Below are 21,167 nucleotides of genomic sequence, written 5' to 3'. Positions count from 1 at the left end.
CAGAGAACCTTTGCACCTGGGTAATCAGGCCCCAGGCACTGGGCAGGGCACAATGGACATCCTGCTCATGTCTCAATGCAGCCTTGGGCTAAACTTGCGGTGTCCATGATCAGGCTCTGTCCCTCTCACAGACAAGGCTGCCCTGGCCAGGGGACTCCTCAGAAAGGCTGAAAAGACAAATGACCCAGTTAGAGGAGGAGCTCTCCATGCAAAATCTCACTGCAAAATCGGAAGGTTTTTATACCTGATGCAGGCTGACCACCTGACTCTGAGGACAGGGACCCTGAGACACAGAGCAGGGAGGGCACCCTCTCCAGGACACAAGTGTGGTCCTAGGAGGACGCTTTCCTCCCTTTCTCTTCTTACCTTCGTCCAGTGTCATCAGTGGGGCGGGGTGTGGGCAGCTGCACCATTTTCTCACACTAAGGGGGGGGGCTCTTTTTTTGACACCTTGTTTTTCCCACTCTGCCCTTTAGAAAGGCAGCAGGGCACAGAGCAGAAGCATCCATGGGAACTCAGACAGCAGTCAATGTAAGGGGCAAATGCAGACCCCACCGTCTCCTCCTCCTGTCCTCCAGGGACCCAAGCCTGAGAAAATGAGGCACCGCGTTGGAGCAGGGAACAATTGGAGATAAAAAGAACATTTTGAGGATGTTTGCCGTGCTCTGCCTTCCTTCATGAAGTTCAACAAAAGAAAGTGAAGAACTAGAGTCTTCGTGAAGTGACTCAGTTGTTAAACAGGGCACTGCTGTGAAAGTAGATCACAGGATCCTGGGTCACTCCATAAGCAGTGCATCTTTTGCCACCAAACACATCCCAGGTATCAAAGATGCTCAGCCAGATGAGACATGGTCCTTGCCCTCAATACCCTGGGCCACCAGCCCTTGGCTAATCCAGCTTCCACCCTACATTCTGTGTCTGCAGAGATAGTTATCTCAAGAGCAGTCTGTGGGGCAGAGGCTGTGACAGGAGAGGACATGTGTGAGGACCCCGTGTGGTAGCTGCTGTGCCTTGTGCACCTCTGAGAAATTGGAGGAGAAGAAGCTAACCCACAGCAAGCCTCCAGCATCCCCCAGGGGGCTCTGCACAGGGAAAAGAAGTGGCTCATGGAATGGAGAGTACCTCGGTCGTAGCATCCTGAGTACCAGCTGGGTAGAGGCTGGCCCTCTGTGTACCTCTGCCAAGGAGACCTCCCTGGGTTTTGCTGGCTTCAGTCTTTGCGCTGCCAACCTCGCTGGAGGGTGGCAGTGAGTCTGGCATAGAGTCCCGGAGTTCGCTCTGGCTCCTCAGCTTTCACAGTGGCAGGCAGGTCCCAGGTGACTTGTCCGTACTGTGAGTTGGCCCAGCAGCAGCATGTCAGGCCTTTGCTCACCTCTCTCCACTGTGCACTCTCTGCATCTGTTCCCTCAGGCCCATGGTGAGGGTCTGGAGAAGCCCAGACCATTCAGCACATGAGGGTCTCACTGGCCAGCCTGTGAGACCTAGTGTCTGGCCTGGAAACCACATGTGAAAGTCAGGAGCTGAGTCCATTCATCCAGGAGCCACTTTGGAAGTGACCATTTCCAGCTCCTGCTGTGTGGGTGACTGAATGTATTCGTCAGCAGTGTTATGGGCTGCAAATAACCGAGGCTTAAGTATGGAAGATGTATTTCCCTCACTTAGGAGCCTAGAGGAGGGCAACTGCTCCTGGAGCTGACTCAGAGGCTCTACGATGTTAGGTCTGAAGTCTCTGGTGTTCTTTTGATGATTTCCTCACAATTTCAAGACAGCTGCCATACCTCAGGGCATGACATTATTATTCCCAGCAGGAAGAATGGGGAAAGGATCAAGGTGATGCTCAGATGGGGAAAGCAAAGGAACCTCACTGCAGAGAGCCATCTCTGTCTCCTGAGCTACAACAGTGTCTCATGGCCGCTCCTATGGGAAAGGGAGTTAGTAGGAAATGGGTTGAGAAGAGCCTTTGACTCTCACGTCATTTGTCATACTACCCTATGGACGCTTTTGTTTCTGCTAACCTCAGTGAGGCTTCTGGCATGTTAAACGTAGGCTCAGAGGGCTGCCTCCTTAGGAGGAAGCTTAAGTGATCCAGAGGCCTTTGAAGGAAAATTGTCTTCTGCACTCAACACTTCTGACACCAGTTTGTGCGTTTTCCACACCAAGCAGTTTCTCTGTGGACCCTAACAGGGTGTGCTGCAGTTGAAGTCAGTTCTGACCCTGACTCCCAGGAGTGAGAAAATGGGCCCAGAGGCCTCAGGCTGCGGCACACTCCCCGTAGGTAACAGTCACAAGTCCTGAGGCTCCACACTTTGCCCGACTTGGCTCCATATCCAGAGGTTCCCTGACCTTTGATTCAGGTTTGATCATTTGCTTTAATGGCTCACAGAACTCAGGGGAGCATTTTACTTACCCCTATACGGTTGATTAATAAAGGATACAGAGGAACAGCCAGCTGAAGTGCTACATAGTGTGAGGTCCAGAAAGGCGCTGCGTGCAAGAGCTTCTGTCCCCTTGGAGTTGCCATGGCTACCCTCCTGGTGTCACCAACCCTTTCCTTCAGGGTTTTTCCAGAGGTTCCATTATTCAGGCAGAATTAATTAGACCACTGGTTATTGGTGATTAAGTCTATTCCCAGCATCCCTCCCTAGAGGTTGAAGGATGGGACTGAAATTGCCAACCCTCTAATCACAGGACTGATCCTCTGACAGCCAGTGCCGAGAGCCACCTCACCAGCATAAAGTAGGTGTGAGTGAAAGAGGCTTGTTATGAATGACAGAAGATACTCCTTCCACCCTGTCACTCAGAAAATTCTCAGGGCTTGAGAACTCTGTGTCATGAACCGGCCATGCAGACCAAATGTCTGTTTCTTGTTTCTCACTATCACAGCCTTCTAGGCACAAAGATATGAAGCCACAGTAAAAAACAAGCAGCCATATGGGTAAAGACCTTCACTCTTGGTCCTTCTTCCCCCGAGCCATGCCACTGTTCCCCTTGGGCCATTCACATCTTTCTCCTGCATGAGGTGCCTGCTCACTTATCAACCAGCAGTGTCCATGGCGGCTCACTTCTTCAGGGTCCCCTCAGCACCTCCAGAAATGAGGAAAAGCTTGATGTCTGATAGGGAGGGGCTTTCCAAGGCCACATCCCCTCAAACGTCTGTTTGAGCCACCTATGAACGGTTCTGCATCACTCCCTGAAGAGGGAAGCAGTGAACAGCTCGGACCAGGTCTCATGTGGGATGGACTGCAAGATGTGTCAGAATCCTGAAGGAGCTAGAAAATGGCACTCCAAATATGCCACATTGATTTGGTGATGATTGCACTTGAGGATAGTGATGCAGGAAGAGGCCTTCACTGGACTTCTCTTCTCTGAAAGGACTCCAGGGTCCCCTTGCTGAGAACCTCATCATAGGGAAGACAGCTTGCATCACAGGAGAGGAGATGAGTGAACACCACACCCAGACGGACCTGGCACAAGCTGTCCTCTGCTTTTCAAAGGTTCCCTTCAACTTTCCAGGAATCCTATACTCCCGCAAGTTGCCCATATCCCTCCCGGCTCAGCCGTGGAGAGGGTGTATGAGCTGCTCTAGATCGTTCTGGCTTTTTGAGTAGGTTCTTGTCTTTCACAGGATGCCCCACATACAAAGCCTGCCCAGCTTTCCTCCTGCTCATCTGCCCACTGTCGGTTTATTGTAAAGGCTCAGTTATCACATCCTTAGGAGGAAAGTTTTTTACTTCGACTCAACCCCAGTCCTGTCTTCCTGTAGGCCACAATCTAGACCAGCACTGAATCACCCAATAAAAAGAGGATTTAGGAAAGCCTGAGCTCCAGTACAAGAAACCACTTGATTTTTAACACCCAAGAAGGTTTGTGTTTTTTGTACATCTTTAGCAATGCGATTGCACATGGGAAAGGGGACACACCACCCACAGAACCTTACACTTCAGCAGAGCGGCTTCCCAAGGACAGGCACTGTATTTGTTCTAGTTTGTCACCATCATCTGGGTTTTGAGAGATAGACCCAAAAGTCTTAAAGCAGCCTCGCTGAGTCTTTCTGTCCTCAGGGAACAGGACTCCTTTCTGGCATCTTTCTGAAGCAAGTTTCGCAAACAATTGAGTTTGTAAGCTGTGTCACAAATGAGCAGCTTCTAAAAACAGTTTCAGTGTAGGCAGTAATGTTTTTAAATCATGAAAGACTTCAGACATGGATACATGTGCTTTCGAGGAAGTCAGAGACATGGAGGCTGGTCTGCATGAAGTCATTCTCACCTTCTCTGCTCAGCCACACTTCCTAACCGGCAAGAGAGGAGACCATGGGTCCCCAGGGCTGTAGGAACAGCTGTATCCCTGGCTTTGTATGGGAAGGAGGTTGAGTGCCCTTCTGTGGGAGACCTCACTGGAAGATGGCACCTTCCAGCCTTAGGCACTAGGGTTAGGGTTAGCAATCCATGGGGTACTGCTTGGGTAGCCCTGGAACCCACACAAGAGCCAGAGTGAAGAGCTTAGGAGATGAGTGGCTAGAGCCTTCTCAGAAAAATCCAGTCAGCTTGGGTCACAGTAACAAACTATCCGACTAGGTGGCTTCAATTCTGGAATGATCAGATTCTGGGGAGGTAGCAGATTGCCTGCTTCTTACATCCTTGTATGACAGAAAGACAGCAAGTGAGCTGTCTAGTATTTTTCATCAGCGCACTAATCCCATTTGTCTTCCTTTCTTGTCATCGCTGGGACATCATACCTGATAACCACAATTTAAAGGAGGAGAGGTTTGTTTTGTCTCACAGTTTGTAGAGGTTTCAGTCCATAGTCAGCTGGTTCCAAGGCAATGTGGCATGGCAGAGGAGAAACAGCTCATAGCATGGTAGCAGGAAGCAGAATGGGATTAACAGAGAAGAAGGGAGCCTTTCTGGGTTACACCCCCAGTGATCCACCTCCTCCAACCAGACTTCAGCCCCAATGTCACATTTAGCTATAAACTCGCCAGTGGACAAATCCACTGATGAGCATCACACTCCCCTGACCCAATCACTTCCCACCTATGAGCAAGTGAGGCTTTGGGGAGACATCTAGATAGAAACCATAACATTCATGAGGTTTCCAGTCCCAGGATATAATCATCTCCCATTCCATAATCTAATCTCCTCTCAAGGCCCTGGATCCATGTTATCATTAGAGTTCCACATAAGAATTTCAGGGTAACATGGATATTTAATCCACTGCAGATGGGGCTGTTTCTGGCTGGCTTCCCTACTTCTTGCCCAGGTTCAGAGTGTAAGTGGGTCTCGATGGTGGCTGTGCCTTTTTTATTATAATAGACTAATGACAAGTTTGAATCCAATTTATAAATTGGGTTGCCCCCTGACACTCTGAAAGGAGCAGTTTGGATGACCTCAATGATCACCTAAGCCAGGATCTCTTCTCAGTGGGCTCTTTCAAGTCTCTGAAACAGGTGCTGCCTGGGAAATCTTGGGCTAGAGCTCAGAGCCTTTCTCTTGTACGTAGGTGGAGGGACTGAGGAGAAAGAGAGGGCACAATAATAGGGCCTGGGCCTAGGATCCTGCAGGAACGGATAGCACTGGGCTCAGGAAGGGCCCTCTGAGAAGATGAAGTTTGCAGAGAACTGGAGGAAGAGAGGGAGCACCCTACAGATACCATGTGGGAGACTTTCTAGGCCGAAGGAGAAGCCAGTGCAAAGACACTGATGCAGTGTCTAGCAGTGTCTATTCTACCTGATCCTTCATCCTAAGCAACAGTCGTTGCCTTTATGAACTATTAGGAACATAAAGATTTGTGAAACAAATCTTTTTATTTTTTTATCAGTACTGGGGATCGAACTCATAACCGTGTGCTTGCAAAGCAGGCACTTATGCTGCTGAGCTAAATCTCCAGTCCCATGTGAAACAAATCTTACCCGCTGAGCTACACTAAAATTTCAGAGCTGCTTTTTGTTTAGGATGTGTTGGGTGGGGTACAATATTTATAAAAGTTCTGTCCTCAGTCTTTAGGCAGCTGGGCATAGGAGCTGCCAGGCCTCCTATCGGGGAGCTCATTCAACCAAGTCCCTGTGGGAGGTGACAAGGAGGATGCTCACATCTCCCAGAGACATTTGTGTTTAGGGGAAATTCTCCAAGACATTTTGTAGTGCATAACAGTTATGAATTTTGACCTTTAAAAAGGACAATAGCATGTGCGCCAATGGCTTTTTAAATTGTGGTAGATGACAAATATGGAGAATTGAATATATTCCAGTTACACACTGTCAAGACTCCGTTGGGCCTCACACACTGAACACATCCACTCTATCAGTGGCTTGTTGTTCTTTTTTAAAACTGAGCAAAATAATGCACGGAGAATATTTAGTACCATGCTTGGCATGGAGATAAATAGTACTGACTGTACAAATGCAAGGCTTTGTATTTGTCTGAAGTATAGGGTTAGGGGTTCCAGAGGTTTCCGTGGGGACCATCTGTTCTTTCTGTCCACCTTCTGTCACTCCCTCTGATTTCAGAAGCCTTGAAAAGGAGGGAAAGAAGGGACCCAGAACCATGGGCCTGCCAGGCTCAAGTCAGATCCTTTTGTAAGGTGTCTGCATGGCAGTTGTGTATTCTTTGAACTGCAGAGCTCCATCGCTCAGAGGAAACGCATCCAAGGACTTGGGGGCGGTCCAGGCTGGCCTTACTGATGGACTGGATCTGGTGATTGGCTTGGTGAGCAGCACACGCCCAGCCTCTTCCCTCCAGTGAGTGAGACCCTGTAGACTCCTGGCAACCTCACAAGCACACAGGCACCAGTACTCTGAGCCACACACAGAGCGGGTCAAGACCCCACTCCCATGCCCAACCCCACCCCACCATCCTCGTGGGAGCATGAAAGCTGCAAGTCTGCTTCGGCTGCCACTCACTGCATAGTTAAGGCAAAGGGAAGAAAATGCTGCCGTCCCTTGGTCTGTGCCTCATCTCTCTCTTCCCCCTGAAGGGCAGATCTGGCACAGGCTGCTGCACAGTCAGAAGAGACAGGCACTGGGGAGGCAGGGAGAGCTGACAGGGTCCTTCCTGTCACCCAGAGGGACAGGGACAGAACTTGGTACAGACCCTTACCTGTTGCCTGCTAAGCAGCAGCACACAGAGATTTGGAGATTGAGTCCGCTGCACATGGAGGCCTGCGAGGCTCCCCTGTGAGGACTCTTGCAGACATAATTATCTTCAGACTGAAATGCGATAGGAAAAATACTACAGTTAAGAAGAAGACAAGGAAAACCGTAATTTTAAAATTATACTTTTATTAAAAACTGTAGGCCTAGGACACAAACCCAGCCAAGAACTTCCTACAGTCCATGAAGATGCAATAAGCCTGGGCCATTGCCTTTCACTTATGAAATGAGTCTTTCCCTGAAGATGGGCTACAGCTCTGCCACCTGGGATGGCTGTCACTTATGACTCAGCCGTCACTCTTCCCCTGCACAAAGAGCCGTCTGTCACTTTTATCGGTAAATTGAATCTCCTCTTTCCAGAGACTCACAAGTTTTGCAGATTTCCATGTCAAAACCCCCATAAATATACTCTATGCTCCCCCCACCTTCTCTCATTGACCTGCAGTGAAATTTCTGTCTAAATCCCTTTATGCCTTTTTCTGACATGTTCTGAAAATTCTTTTTCTGTCATCGAAGTTGGGGATCCTGCAGCCTGTCCCATGGGTGGGGAGAGCCAAGCTCCCCATCTTGATATTGGGGGCTTCCTTAGATCCCATCTAGTGATAAGAGCAGCAGACCCCTGTGATGGCCCACAGTTCAGAGCCCATTTGGCAGTGGCGGTGGCGGGAGGAAGAGTGTGTTGTGGGGCCGCAGGAGGTCCCCTGTGGAAGGGCATTCCTGGCAGAGGGAAAGCTGTAGGCAGGCTTAGAAATAGGAGCTCCCAGAATGCTGAAGGGCCAGAATCTGGTTTTATTCAACACATATACAGTGCTCACTATACGTCAGTGTTGGGTGCCAGGTGTCCACCTGTTAGAGACAGGGATAGTCTTGGAGTCTGGTGAGAAAGAGAAGGCTTCAGATTCAGAGTTTTGAAAACCAAGCCAAAAAAGCAGGTACCTTTGAATAATGATGGGGGCGGAGGCCTGAGGGGCCTGGTCTCTTTCCCACAAAGGACCTCAGCCTGATCCTTTGAAGGTGAACTCCTAATAATAGAGGAAAAGAAGAAGACACACAGGAATTCACTGCAAGAGGAGCCAGACTGTGCTAGCATACATTCAGTTTCACGGAAGACAAGACAAAAGACAAATGAAATCAGCCAGCAGTCACTCTCAGATGAAGCCTGGGAAGCCTGCCATCAGCCACGCCTTTGGGAGACCAGGTCCCACCACAAGAAAGACAAAATGCCTCACATCTACCAAGAGCTGAAGGAGCTGGGGGAAGTGTTTTCTGCTGAGCCCTACAGAGAGAAAGAGAACACCACAGTCCCGCCCTCCTCACAGGTGGGGCTCTGACCGTGCTTTGTGTCAGCAGTTGGCTGGATGGCAGAAGTGAGGCTGTTGGGAGAGAGAAGTTTGTTTTTTTTGCCCTACAGCATAGGGTTGTTTGGAGCAGAATTGACATCCTGCTCACAGGAATGTGTAAGAGTAATACCATAAGATATAATTTGTTGATGCTTTGGGGGAACATTGGAGAAACATAATTAAAAACAAAATTTCCCAATAGAAAAATTCTTTCCAGAAAAGTATCAGAGAAGCAAAACACTTTTGTGATTAAACCAGAATGTGGAGTACAACACAGGCAATCCGCTAAGACAGTGCAAAGGTACAAAGGAGACTCCTCCCTCACATAGCCACGTAGGTGCACCCCAGTACAAGACTTCACAGCCCCATTTTGCGGGGTGCCGGGATGGATGGGGATTGAACCCACAGTCTTCACACTGAGCTCTATCTCCAACCTTTTCAAAATTATTTACTTGAGACAGGGTCTTGTTAAGTACCACAGGCTGGACTTGAACTTGCAGTCCTTCTGCCTCCGCCTCCTGGTGTGCTGGGATTATAGGCATGTACTACCATTCCTGGCTTTCAGTACCCTTTGTCACAGAGCCTGTTCCCACTTTATCTGGTAGCCGAGGAGGACACTGTGCTGATGGCTGTGGTGCAAATTGGAGCAAGGTGCCACCGAAGTTAGGCTCTGAGGCTCCTCAGGACCTAGCAGCACATCTCTCTGGATGTTGGCATTTCACAGAGGTGGTTCCCAGGTGCTCAGAGAAACACTGTTGAGCTGAGAAACTGCAAGAGGTGGTTTTTGGCACTGTAGAGATCTATATACGTTTGAAAAGATAAAGACATTTTCAAAGGAACAAGGGAAGTCTTTTCTTAATGTTCAACAGAGAGGTTAAGCCTCTGGTTTTTAATTTGCAGTTGCCCTCTCAATCCCTCCATGTGTTACAATAATACTACAGTCTTCTAATTATTTCCACTGCAGTTTGTACCTTTGTCTGAGAAATATTCAGTTGTCTAAATATATAGTGAGTTCATAGTAAAATGCAAAAAAGCAATTACTAGATCCCAATTGGAAGAATTTAAAAATTCAGTGCTACATTTGCCTTAAGGAATAACCTTTGAATATAATGAACATCCACTTTGGTTTGTTCATCTCTACTGAAACTGGAGGGAACTTGTATCACAGTATTAATCTGGTGACACACACAAGCCCTTGCAATTTCTGTTGTTCTATTAATTACTCTTTACCTTATCCTTCCAGGAAAATCAAATATCATCTTGGTATCAAACTTATAGCTTGAGCACTCAGCTGCATATTACTAACTTTTGTTATTCTTGAAAGTACTAATAAAGACTGCGTCACTCAGGCCCTGTTAAAACTAGGTCATCCAGATGCTCTCCCTAGAGCTGTGGTTGTGGGAACCATCACTGGAGTGAAGAAAGAAAGGAAAGTGTAACAGACAACACTGTTCTGTAACAAACACGACCCTTGACATTACTGCTGTCACCAGTGCTGTGGGAAGGGCCACCAAGCAGCCCACGAGGACAGTGACACATTTTCTGAAATGCTTCTTTTCAGCTGAGTTCAATGCCCATCAGTTACTGTGGAAACTGCAGTTTCCGGACTTTTATGGAAAGCACAGTCCAGTCATGCGGAGCTGGCTTCACTTGGATTGTCCTGTGGGTCATCTGCAACACTTAAAAGTGTCCCACTCAGCATGGTGACAGCCATCTTGGGTCCAAAACACTTTTATGTAGATGAAGTCTCGGAGTTGTGAGGAATAGCAGACATTCTCTGGCAGATCTTTGCAGGTATTTATGATATATGAATTTAACACTCAGAGTTTCTGGAGGAAGAGAGAAGCTTTTAAAGTACAGAACAAAATTATGAAAGGATTCAGTTAAATTGGGCACAGGATATGGCCTTAGACCCAAATTCAGAGGTGGGCTAAATATAAGTTCAAAGGGAGAGAGTGTGTTTGCTTGCAGGACTCACTCTAATTTTGTTTTCATTCTTATTTTCTTACTTACTGTGATGCTGAGGGTTGAATCCAATCCCTTAGGCAAGCGCTCCAAGTCACCCCCTCCCCAGGGCTCCTCATTCTAAAATTCAATAGAGCCTGTGGTTAAGCTCATGCCAGTTTAACCCAGTAGATTACTAAATCCTAACTGAAGAGAGTTTGGAGTCCTTTGTTTTGTTTTATTTTGTATGATTCATTTGCTCTATTTGTCTAAAATATTGGCATAATTCCTGGGTAGGAATAAAGTAATGTCTTGTAATTCAGTGTGCTTTGGGATCCCCAAAGTGGCAATCGTGTACAGAGGGAAAGCTTTGGAAGCCTTCAGGCCACCCAGACATCACAAATACCACATGCTGGCGCATCTCTTACCTCTGCATCTGCTCATCCTGTGAACACAGATGCTACCCGTTCCTGGTAAAGCTGGCCAGGGAACATTTAGTGGCCTTTCCGTACTACTTTTCCTTAAGAGTTTTGCTGTCCAGCTGTTTCATGTTCTCAACAATGTTTCTTTTTGGTAGGTATGATCAGCACATAGTGTCTTTAGAAACCCTCTTTTATTGGGGTAATTCTACAAAGACATAACACTAACCAAACCAATGGGGAATGAGTATTTTAGGAAATTCCCATAGTCCAGTCCCATTTTTGCCCACTGCCTCTCACAAAGCATGTTTTTGTAAATGAATAAATGTTTATGTTATATAGTAGTCTAGCTTTTACATTTGGAGGCTGCCATGTTTTAACAGCAGCTATGACAGGTAGTCAGCAAAATGGAAACCGTCCTTTTAGCAGACAACTGTAAAGGCCCCAGTAGATCAGCAATCAGTTTGACAAAAGAGTTTTTTGCTTTGCATTTTTGGTTCTCAGTGAAGTCTAAGAATCCTCTACTTTAAAATATTTTGTTTTGTTTTGTTCTGTTGCATAACAGACACCATACACACCATTACTATATCTCTACCTCTCAAGTCCAGAAGCAAGAACCACAGCTCCAAGACTGTGTTAACTCAGCTGCTATGTCACTTTAATTCCAGGCAAAACACAAGCTCCAAAATCTCATGAGAAATCATCACAGCCACGGGAAACTTAAATCGACCATTCTTATCCTGGCTCAGGACCCCTCAGTAAGCATACAACTCTGTACTTCGACCTGGCGCATCCGTTAAATCAGGTTAAAGCCCGAGTTCTTCCATTACTATCACCCAGCCAGGATCACATATTTAATCCAGACCTGGTAAAGGACAGTGGAGGTGAGGAAACTGCACATTCTAAGCACAGTATTAGGCTTTGTTAGTAATACTGGCTCATGCATAACAAAAAACACAAATGCTGGAATTTATGTACTTGTCAGGTTGCTGTCACAGCATATGGGCATGCAAAGAAGCCACGAGACCCCAAGTAAGAGTGCGGGTCCATCCCATACCTCATCCTGGCATCCGCAGCATGGTGGCAAGTAGAACTGACAAGCCAACTATTTGCCCCTGGTCCAATTCCAGCTGAAGTCAATATTCCACTAGTAATATTGTTATTTTCATGACAAAACAAGTGGGAAGGTTTTTCAAAAACTGGAATCCCTAAAGTTGGGGGAGAGGTGATAGCCAATTTCAGTTTTCCAAGTGTCTGTTCAGATTCTAAGGACTCGATCCGAATATCTGGAGAGTGATGTGATTGTCAGAGTTTTTGCACATTTGGCAAAAGCTGAGATCCACAGCTACCTTATGAATCCTCCAAATTGTCTGATTTTCTTTGCAGTAGGCCCTTTATATGCAAAATCAGCTGACTCCTGGATTGCAACAGGTTAATAGCCTTCAGCTGACAGCAGACCCTCAGTGAAGCAATGCTACAATTTGTTTAATGAGGCTTTATGACCCTGTGAAGCAAGGAACTGTACGAAAGCCAGAGCATCAGTTTTGCACTGTTCTTTAGTTTCTAACAGCAAATCATCACCCATATTGTGTAATCATAGATCCCTCTGGTGGGACAAATTTCTTATAAATTAGTAGAGAAAATAGTAGGGGAGTCTTGAAACTCTTGACATCTTTACCACAAGTATCGAACTCCTTCGTAAGTAAAAGCAAACAACAATTTAGACTTGTCCACTAGAGGGACAGGGAAAAAAAAATAGAACACTGACTGCAGAAAGATTGTTTGCAGCTGCTGGTGTCAGAGTCAGAGTAGTTGCAATATCCGTGCCTATGGGAGTTAAGGGAATAACAAATTTATTCCTCAAATATCTTATGCAAATCTATATGTCTTTATGAAAAGATCTTTCTTCTTCACTGGAAGTGTGGTAATATCCTGCTACCCTCACGTGGGAACACTGCCCTTTATTTACATTCTCAACAATCCGGGACCTTGGTCATTCGTGTCTATGGTTTCGGCCAGGCGGGCTGAGTGGTGTATGGATGAGAAGGGACTCTTGGAGGTAGAATCTGTTTAGGACATGAAGTGGACTCAGGGATGGACCAGAAAATGCACAGTTCTACCTCTTCAAACAGGGTAGGGAAGCCAGGAGCAGCTGCAACATTTGTGTCCTTTGTTCCCCCCACTAAGGAGGGCAACTACTCAGTTACTTCTCAGTTGTCTAGTCTGAGGCAGGAGGGTTAAGTGAGGTGGGAGGAACAAGGGAACAAGGAAGAAAAGGTTGTGGACAAGATAAAGTATATATATATATATATATATATATATATGCACACACACACACATTTCCACCCACCCAACCTTTCCTTGTTGGCTGTCTATATCATTTTAAAGTTCTCTTAAAGAGGCGACACATGTCTTAGCACTTGGGAGGCTGAGACAGGATAATAGTTGTGAGTCTGAGCTAAACAATGAGTTCAAGAACAGCCTTAAACTATATAGCAAAACTATGTCTCAAAATAAACAAACAGTTTTCTCTTAGAATGAAATTTGTCTCATAAATAGCAGTAACTCACTGCAGGAAGAGGTTCTCATGTTGCACATGAGATACAGATAATAGCTATTTATATGAGAGACCTGAAGGCAACATTCCTGGCATCCTGTATTTTTCTTCCATCAAAGATAATGGTGATCTAGGTAAAAGTTTCAAAACCGTATGTGCCCTGCTTATTCAAAACAAAAGCTTGAGTATGGAAAGTGTTATACACCCAACTACTGTTCCAAAACAGTGGTGACGATTCACAAACTGCTGGGGGAGAACCAGGCCTCACAAGGAGGTGATCCCCACCTGGAAACCAGAGCTATGTGCGGGCGCTGCAGGATGGGGACAGCCAGATCCAAGCCTTTCTCTGTGAGTCAGCGCCATTTGCAAACTGCGGAGGGAGAGATCCAGGCCTCACCAGGAAGTGATCCCCACCTGGAAACCATATCATTTTCATTGTTTTCTTGGATTGGGTTTTCTTTTTTATTTGATTATGTTAAACCTGATGGCATCAGCAGCTATTTAAAAGATAGCAAGACATATGGTAGCAATTTTGGGTTTACTGTTGGCTTGTTTTGAAGTCCTTTATTGCATTCATTGTTTTGTTTATATTGTTTCTATTTTATTCTGTTTGATTTTTACTAAGTCTGAAGGTATCTGCAGCTATTTTGAAGGCAACAAAAGGCATTATGGTAAGTATTGTTGATTTCGTAAGGTTTTGAATTCCATATCACTTATACTGGTTTATTTTGATTGGTTTTAGTCTGTTTTATTCTCCTTGGTTTTATCCTCTTTAAAATAAAGTTAGGGGGGGAAAAAAACTAGTGGTGACTTAAGGAGACATTCAGGGTCTCTCTTGGTTGTTGTATGGCTACAGACCTTCAGTTGTCTACTTTATTTGGCAAATTCCTGACATCCTGCATTGATTTGCCAAAACTATTGGAGAAATATAATTAAGGACACAAACTTTAGTTAGGCTGTCAGGCTCCTGTAGGACCTGAGGGTTAGGGACCCTATCTCTCTGGATATCTGCATCTCATAGATATGGCTCCCAGGCCTTTGAGGAAACATTACTGAGTTGAGAGACTGGCAGGTATTGAATCATCGTGATTGACACACATTTTTTAAAACTAAAGAAACTGTGAAAGATGGACAGGGGAGTCTTACCTTTTATTTTCAACAGGGAGAATTAAGCCCCTTATTTTCAATTTGCATTTGCCTATACAATAGGGAAAGAAGTATTCTACCTGTTTTTCTTATACTCTGAATCAATAAATTGGAATCAGGTTTTTAGATCTGAAGGGACTCTGACAGGATCTAATTCATTTAGGCCCCTGCCTTCAGGCAGCTGAGTGTCTAAACTTTTTAAGAGTCACAGCTGACTGGCTAGTTACCATCTCCATGGGAGGATGAAGATTCTGTTTAAAAAGCTGTTATGTTCAGGGTTCTTTTGTCTCCTTTAAGTCCTTCCTGTCATGAATTATCCTCAAGTAATTCATTTACCATCAGACTTAGAAGATTCCTCAACATCTTCAGATGCAGGGTCCACACATGTACACACAGGCTTCCTTGAAGGTGACGGCTGTGCCACTTAGCACCTGCTTGGTCAGTAGCAGTTAAGCAGCCATATGACGCAGGTACTTTTAGAATGTCACTCAAACCCTACATCCTGTATTGTACTCACTTAACACCAAGTAAATCTGCTTTTTCAATAATTTTATCACTAAGATATATGTAATTTTTTGCATGTTTTCTTTTTTTAAAAGTGAAAGTATTTACTTCATACGTTTTCTACATTGTATACAGTATTTTTCGGGTGTGCATATCTGCCTGACTGTCCATGATGGGGTCATGCCCTGTACTGCTCCAGTCTTCCATAATACCACACCAGTTGTATAGAACAGAGAAAGGGCCAAGTGGGTGCGGGGGGAGGGAGCGGTAGTCAGTGGAGACAGACTTTAGTTCAATATAAGGGAGAAAACTGCTTGTCAATGAGAACCAAGATTGTCTTAAGAATTAGTGGGCTACTAGTGGTCATCTACAGGCCTAAAAGACTACCCACTGGGGTGCTGCAGGGTTCCTGCAGAGTAGGAATGTTGAATTTGCTAGGAGATTTGATGAGAGTTTGGAACAGGTCTTTTAACTCCAAAAGGAAAAACAATGGATTATTTACTACAGTATTCTGAAATCTAAATTATGAAGAATATCTGTCCATATTCCTGACCCTCTTTTCCCATCCTCAGCCCAAGAAAAGAGGTAAAAACAATGTCAAGATTCGCAGGCGATACTTAACACACATGGAGAAATAAGCACACACAGGTAAATGGACACCTGAAATCACTGCACTGCCTACTCTAACATAAGAAGAGAAGAGACATTCCTTTTCTTTCATGATGCAATTAGACAATTCTAGGGACATAGGTACACCACCTCTCAGTGGCTGGAACACTGGAAAAATGTCTTTGGCTTCAGCTTGCAGTTCCATAGACATGACAGATACCAAGGGCTTCCCTGAGAGCCAAACCCCTCCTTTCTATAGACACTGTTAACTTTCCCTTCCAGTCATTTGCACAGAGGAAGACCATTAGACAATGCTGCTTTTCAGCCTGCAGCCAGCTGAATCCTGCTCACCTGTGTGAGCATCCATGAGACATGCGAAGGGAAAGGGACATGTTGGGAATTTCATGCTGGGCACTACCCAATGCCAGCTTTCCCGTGCATCTGTGATGGCCTTTGGCAGATCAGCTCACATAGAAACGGGCAGATGCAATGTTCAGAGAGCATGAGGACAAGATTCATTTTGGAGACCTGTTGAACAGCTAATCTTCTACATTTTGACCTTAAACTCTTTTCAGGAGGGGGCAACTTTTATATTTTATATTTCTTCATTCTTCATAATGAAAAAAAGTTGGACTAAATTTTTAGTCACATATGCTAAATTACATTCATGGAGTGCTTTTTAATTTCCAAGACTGCCAGAGGCCTTTCCAGAGAAGATGTATTACTGAAACAGTACAGAAAAGCTTTGTAATTGAATAGCACAGAAGCACCACAGCCCAGTTCTAAGAATAGAAGGCTGCCATTCCCCAGGGAACCATGGAGTTCCTGAGTATCTCTCTTGGCCAAGCAGAATATGAGAAGTGAAAGTGAAGACTTTCTTAAAAACACTGACAATAGGCCTTTTAATTCAAGCAAAAAGAGAGAGAGAGAGAGAGAGAGAGAGAGAGAGAGAGAGAGAGAAATAGACTAATCTCACACAGTAGTTTAGTTTCATTCAAACCTAATTCAAAGTGAATTAAATGTTTAATCAAAATTTAACTCTGCAAAATTAGCCATCATACAAAGACTACTACTAAAAATGTATGAATATTATATGGAACAGTCATTCCAAGAAAACATCAGGTTCTAAGTCCTCACTTAAATGCTAGGAGCCTGCAGAAGAAATTCCCATCACACAAGAGTGAAGAACCAGGGGGCTGGGGATTTAGCTCAGTGGCATAAGTGCCTGCCTTGCAAGCAGGCAGTCGTGAGTTCGATCCCCAGTACAGATAAAAAAAGGAGAAAAAAAAAGAGTGAAGAACCAGAAAGGAAAGAGAGAGGGATAAGCGGTGTGGTGAGGTATCCTTGCAAAATATTCCATTTGCCACCTAAGGCAATCTTTCAGTGTATTTAGTGAAGTAATGTCAACCCTGAAGACAGTTAGAGACCTTCATAGCCTACTTGAATATTAAAATGTCTAAAAGGCCTGTCTTTCGCTTTAGCTTTAGCCTGAAGGGTGTCCCTTGTTCTTGGAAAGACCACACAGGAAGGTGTCTGGAAAAGGTTCGTGTGCACTTCTATGGAAACTGCTGTGAAAGTCAGCAAAAACAAGCTTTTCATCAGTGGGTGTGATGTCCAAAATGGCCTTCCCGGGTCCCGTGCTAGAGATATACCATGATGGAAAGAAAATGCCATTTTGCACAAGTATTTTTGACCAAAAGAATGAAGGTAAGCTCAGCAGAATTTTTCCATTTCCCCTTTTCCTTTCCTGTCACTGCTACGTGGTTGACACCTAAAAAAGGGGTCAGCAATCTACTGCATGCAGGTTGAATCCAGCTTGTGGTCTTTCTGTTTCTCTTTCATCTGTGACAAATGATTTTTAAAAGCTTGAAATGATTTTTAAAAAGATTCTGTGATATGGTAATTAAGTGAATTTCAAATTTCAGAGGTTTTACTGAAATACAGCCGTATTTGTTTACATTTTGCTGAGGGCTGTGTTCACATGCTAGAACGACAGATTTTGAGTAACTGTGATGTAGACTATGACTACAAAGTCTTAACTATTTATGTGGCCCTTTACAGAAAAAGCCCTCTGACTCCTGACCTGGAGCACAGATCACCACAGAATAGGCGTTCGAACTGAATGAATGAACCTGTCACATGTCAGTGCAGCAGCGGCTTTCTCTTCTCTCCTGGGCAACTGCCTTGTAGCTACAGACCACTCACTAGCTGAGGGAATCAAAGTAGTGGACTTGTTTACTAGCCTGCCATTCCACTGAAGTCTCCTCCAGTCTCAGAGATAAGACATTCAGGCATATAAGACTAAAGGTGAGTATTTACATTTTGAGTATGTGATTACTTGTTTGCTTTTGCCTTGGTTCTTTCCTGGCGAGTTATGTGGTTCTTCCAAAACGCTCCTAAACATCTGCTCACAGATTGCCATTGACAAAAATGCAAGTCAATTCATTTAGGGAAATTCATTAAATATTCAAAGCTTCTAAGTATTTCACTCAGCAATTTGTTAACCTGGATCCTATGAGTTATGATTTTAGTATTTATGAGAGTCCCTACCTGCTTTCAACCCAAGATCTTCTTGAGAATTTGGGCACTAAAGAGTTTGCTTCTCAAACCGGTAAACAAATGACTTACTGAGAACAAATTAAATTCATACACAAAAGGAAATTCATACACAAAAGATTTGATTCTTACATTGAGATAGTGTAATGTTAGATGTGACTAAATCACAATAATGACTACAGACTTTACATAATCTTACTAAGATTGTCTGTTTTTCTCACGCAGTACAATTTAAAATTTGGAATGAAGAGATTTACCATCCTTTGTGAAAGGATGTGCGTATTTCTCAGTGACAAAGCTGAGACTGGAAGGTCAATCTCCAAGTTCCATATCCTTTGCCTCTTTTTTTTTTTTTGTAAGTCATAGCTTGAGTAGATCACTATGATTTCCTGTATTTTTTTCAGCCTTAACTTCCACTCCTGTCTTGAGCTTTGCATATGCTGGCCTATCTTTATACTTTTACAAAGGTCTTTTTAAGATTTACAGAGAAGAATCCCCTTATTCCATGCATCAGATTTTCCCTATTAGAATCTTACATTAGTGAGGTACAACTGTTTCATTTAATGAGCCAATGTTGATATATTGAGTGAGGTCTAGTTTATTTGGCTATCTTTTGTTTTAATGTAATCTCCAATTCTATTTCAGAATTCCACCCACAATAGCACAGAACATTTAATCAAGCTTCCTTATGCGCCTCAAGGATGTGACAGTTTTTGACATTTTTGATTTGATGATTTTACTTTTGGATTACTGGTCAGACATTTTAGTAGGGTATCTCTCAGAAGAGATTTGCCTATTTTTCTCTAGGCTGGTGTTACAGGGTAACTTTTTTTTTTTAAAAGAGACCAGTATTAAAGTACCATTTTCTTTTCTTTTTTTTTTTTTTTGTCTTTTCCATTTTTATCGGTACCGGGGACTTAACTCACAACCGCCTGCTTGCAAGGCAGGTGCTTATGCCGCTGAGCTAAATCCCCAGCCCCTAAAGTACCATTTTCATTACATTCTATGAAGTTTTTTTATCAACATGGTATCACTTTTGATGTTGACTTTGATCACATGGCTGAGGTGATCTGTGAAATTTCTTTTGGTAAAGTTACTTTTCTTTGTCTGCACTGCCCTCTTTGGGAATCACTAGTCACAGCCCATACTAAAGAAGTAGGGCTATGCTTCATTTTCTTGGGGTGCAGTATCCATGTAAGTAATTTGTATTTCTGCATAGGTAAGTATCTTCTCCATTTACTTATATAACCATTTGTTTAGTACTATAGCTTTAGGGGCATTTGCTTTATATTCTAGATTATAATCTAATACTTTTATTGTTCGATTGTCCCAGTTTTGGCCATGGATGCTATTGTTACTTATTTCCCTTGGTCTTGAGTGTTTTCTTAGATTCAGCTAATGTATCTTCTGAAGGAGACACACACACACACACACATAGGTCCCTGATGACTACCACTACTCCCAGCGCTTCATTTCTCACTATTCTAGGTTATGTATTTTTTCAGTGTAAAACTAAAGCAATGGCATTTCCCATACTCTGTATAGTGTCTTCCCCACTGGACAATAAGCTTCTTGAGGACAGGTACCATGTTTTGTATCTACCCCTAATAGTACATAGTTCCTCAGAGTGAGAGCTCAATCAATACCACGCTACAATAGCACTAGTTTTCTCTTCAGTTCAACAGTTCAGAATCACTTAACAGATTAACCAGAAACTGTGACAGTATTGTAAGGTGATGAAGTGTTAACCAGGTATGTAACCTAATAGGCTCAGGTAAAGTAATGAATTCTAGTTACAGCTCACAATTACATTAAGGATAATGACCCTGCTGGGCGTGGTGGCACATGCTGGTAATCCTAGTACTTGGGAGGCTGAGGCAGGAAAATCATAGTAAGTTTGAGACCAACCTGGGCTACAAAGTGAGCTCAAGGTCAGCATGAACTGCATAGCAAGACCCTGTTTCAAAAAGACAAAACAAAACAAAACAAACCAAAAACCCAAAGCAAAACCAAAAACCCCCAAAACCAAAACCAAAGGATAATGACCTACTTACTATCCTTATAATTAGTGTAAGAATGTCTAGGTTCCCTTAGATTAGTAGAAACTACAAATACAGTGGCCAGGAGATTCCCAAATCTCACTGCTGATTAGGGATCTTACAACCATGCTTCTATGTCCAATCCCCCATGAACTCCTTCCCCATTTATCTAGTCTTCATAAATCAGATCATGTTATTCCCTTTAACCTTTCCCTTCAACTATGTTATAAGAAAATTCAAATTCCCACCCATCCCTTAGAAGGGGCCTCAATATTGGCCTTTTCTCCTTGCCTACCAACAGTCCACTCTATTTTAAATTGTACCTCAGTCCTGCACACTTTTGTTTTGCATTTAATTTTGATAAATTTCAGGGCATAGATCCCTATGTGAATTCCCTTAAGAATCCACCTTTGAAATTTTTCCACATTTTTACAAGAAGCCATTTATAATTTTGAAAACAATGTCTAAACACCATGACTTTCACTGGTGACCGGTGAAACTTTTGAGTAATACTAGCTTCTCTGCTCAGAATTCAGTCCAACAGTTTATCAGGTCTTAATTCCTGGAAGTAGTATGATTTAATTCTTTTCAAGTTCTAGAAAGTAAAAAATTTCACCTAAGTTTGAGGTAAATTTGCTGGGTGGTTAAAACTTGACCTGAATACATACAATACTGTTTTTAGCATTTATTAATTTAACGAGTCTCATGTAATGTGAACATTCATAAAATTTGCTGCAAAGTATTGTGTTTGATATGGAATATTTCTCCAGACCCTTGGAAGTTATTTAACATACATGTAGTCTAATTAGTTTTCTAGTATTAAAAAAGTATGTTCCAACATATACTTGGCTTCAAAACTTTCAGAAAATAAACATGAGCTTGTTATAGGTAGTGGTGATTCAAGTT

The sequence above is a fragment of the Cavia porcellus genome, unplaced genomic scaffold (assembly GCF_034190915.1).
Source record: "Cavia porcellus strain 051 isolate PalLab524CR breed Dunkin Hartley unplaced genomic scaffold, mCavPor4.1 scaffold_29, whole genome shotgun sequence".
NCBI classification, from domain to species: domain Eukaryota; kingdom Metazoa; phylum Chordata; class Mammalia; order Rodentia; family Caviidae; genus Cavia; species Cavia porcellus.
This window is presented reverse-complemented; position numbering follows the sequence as displayed.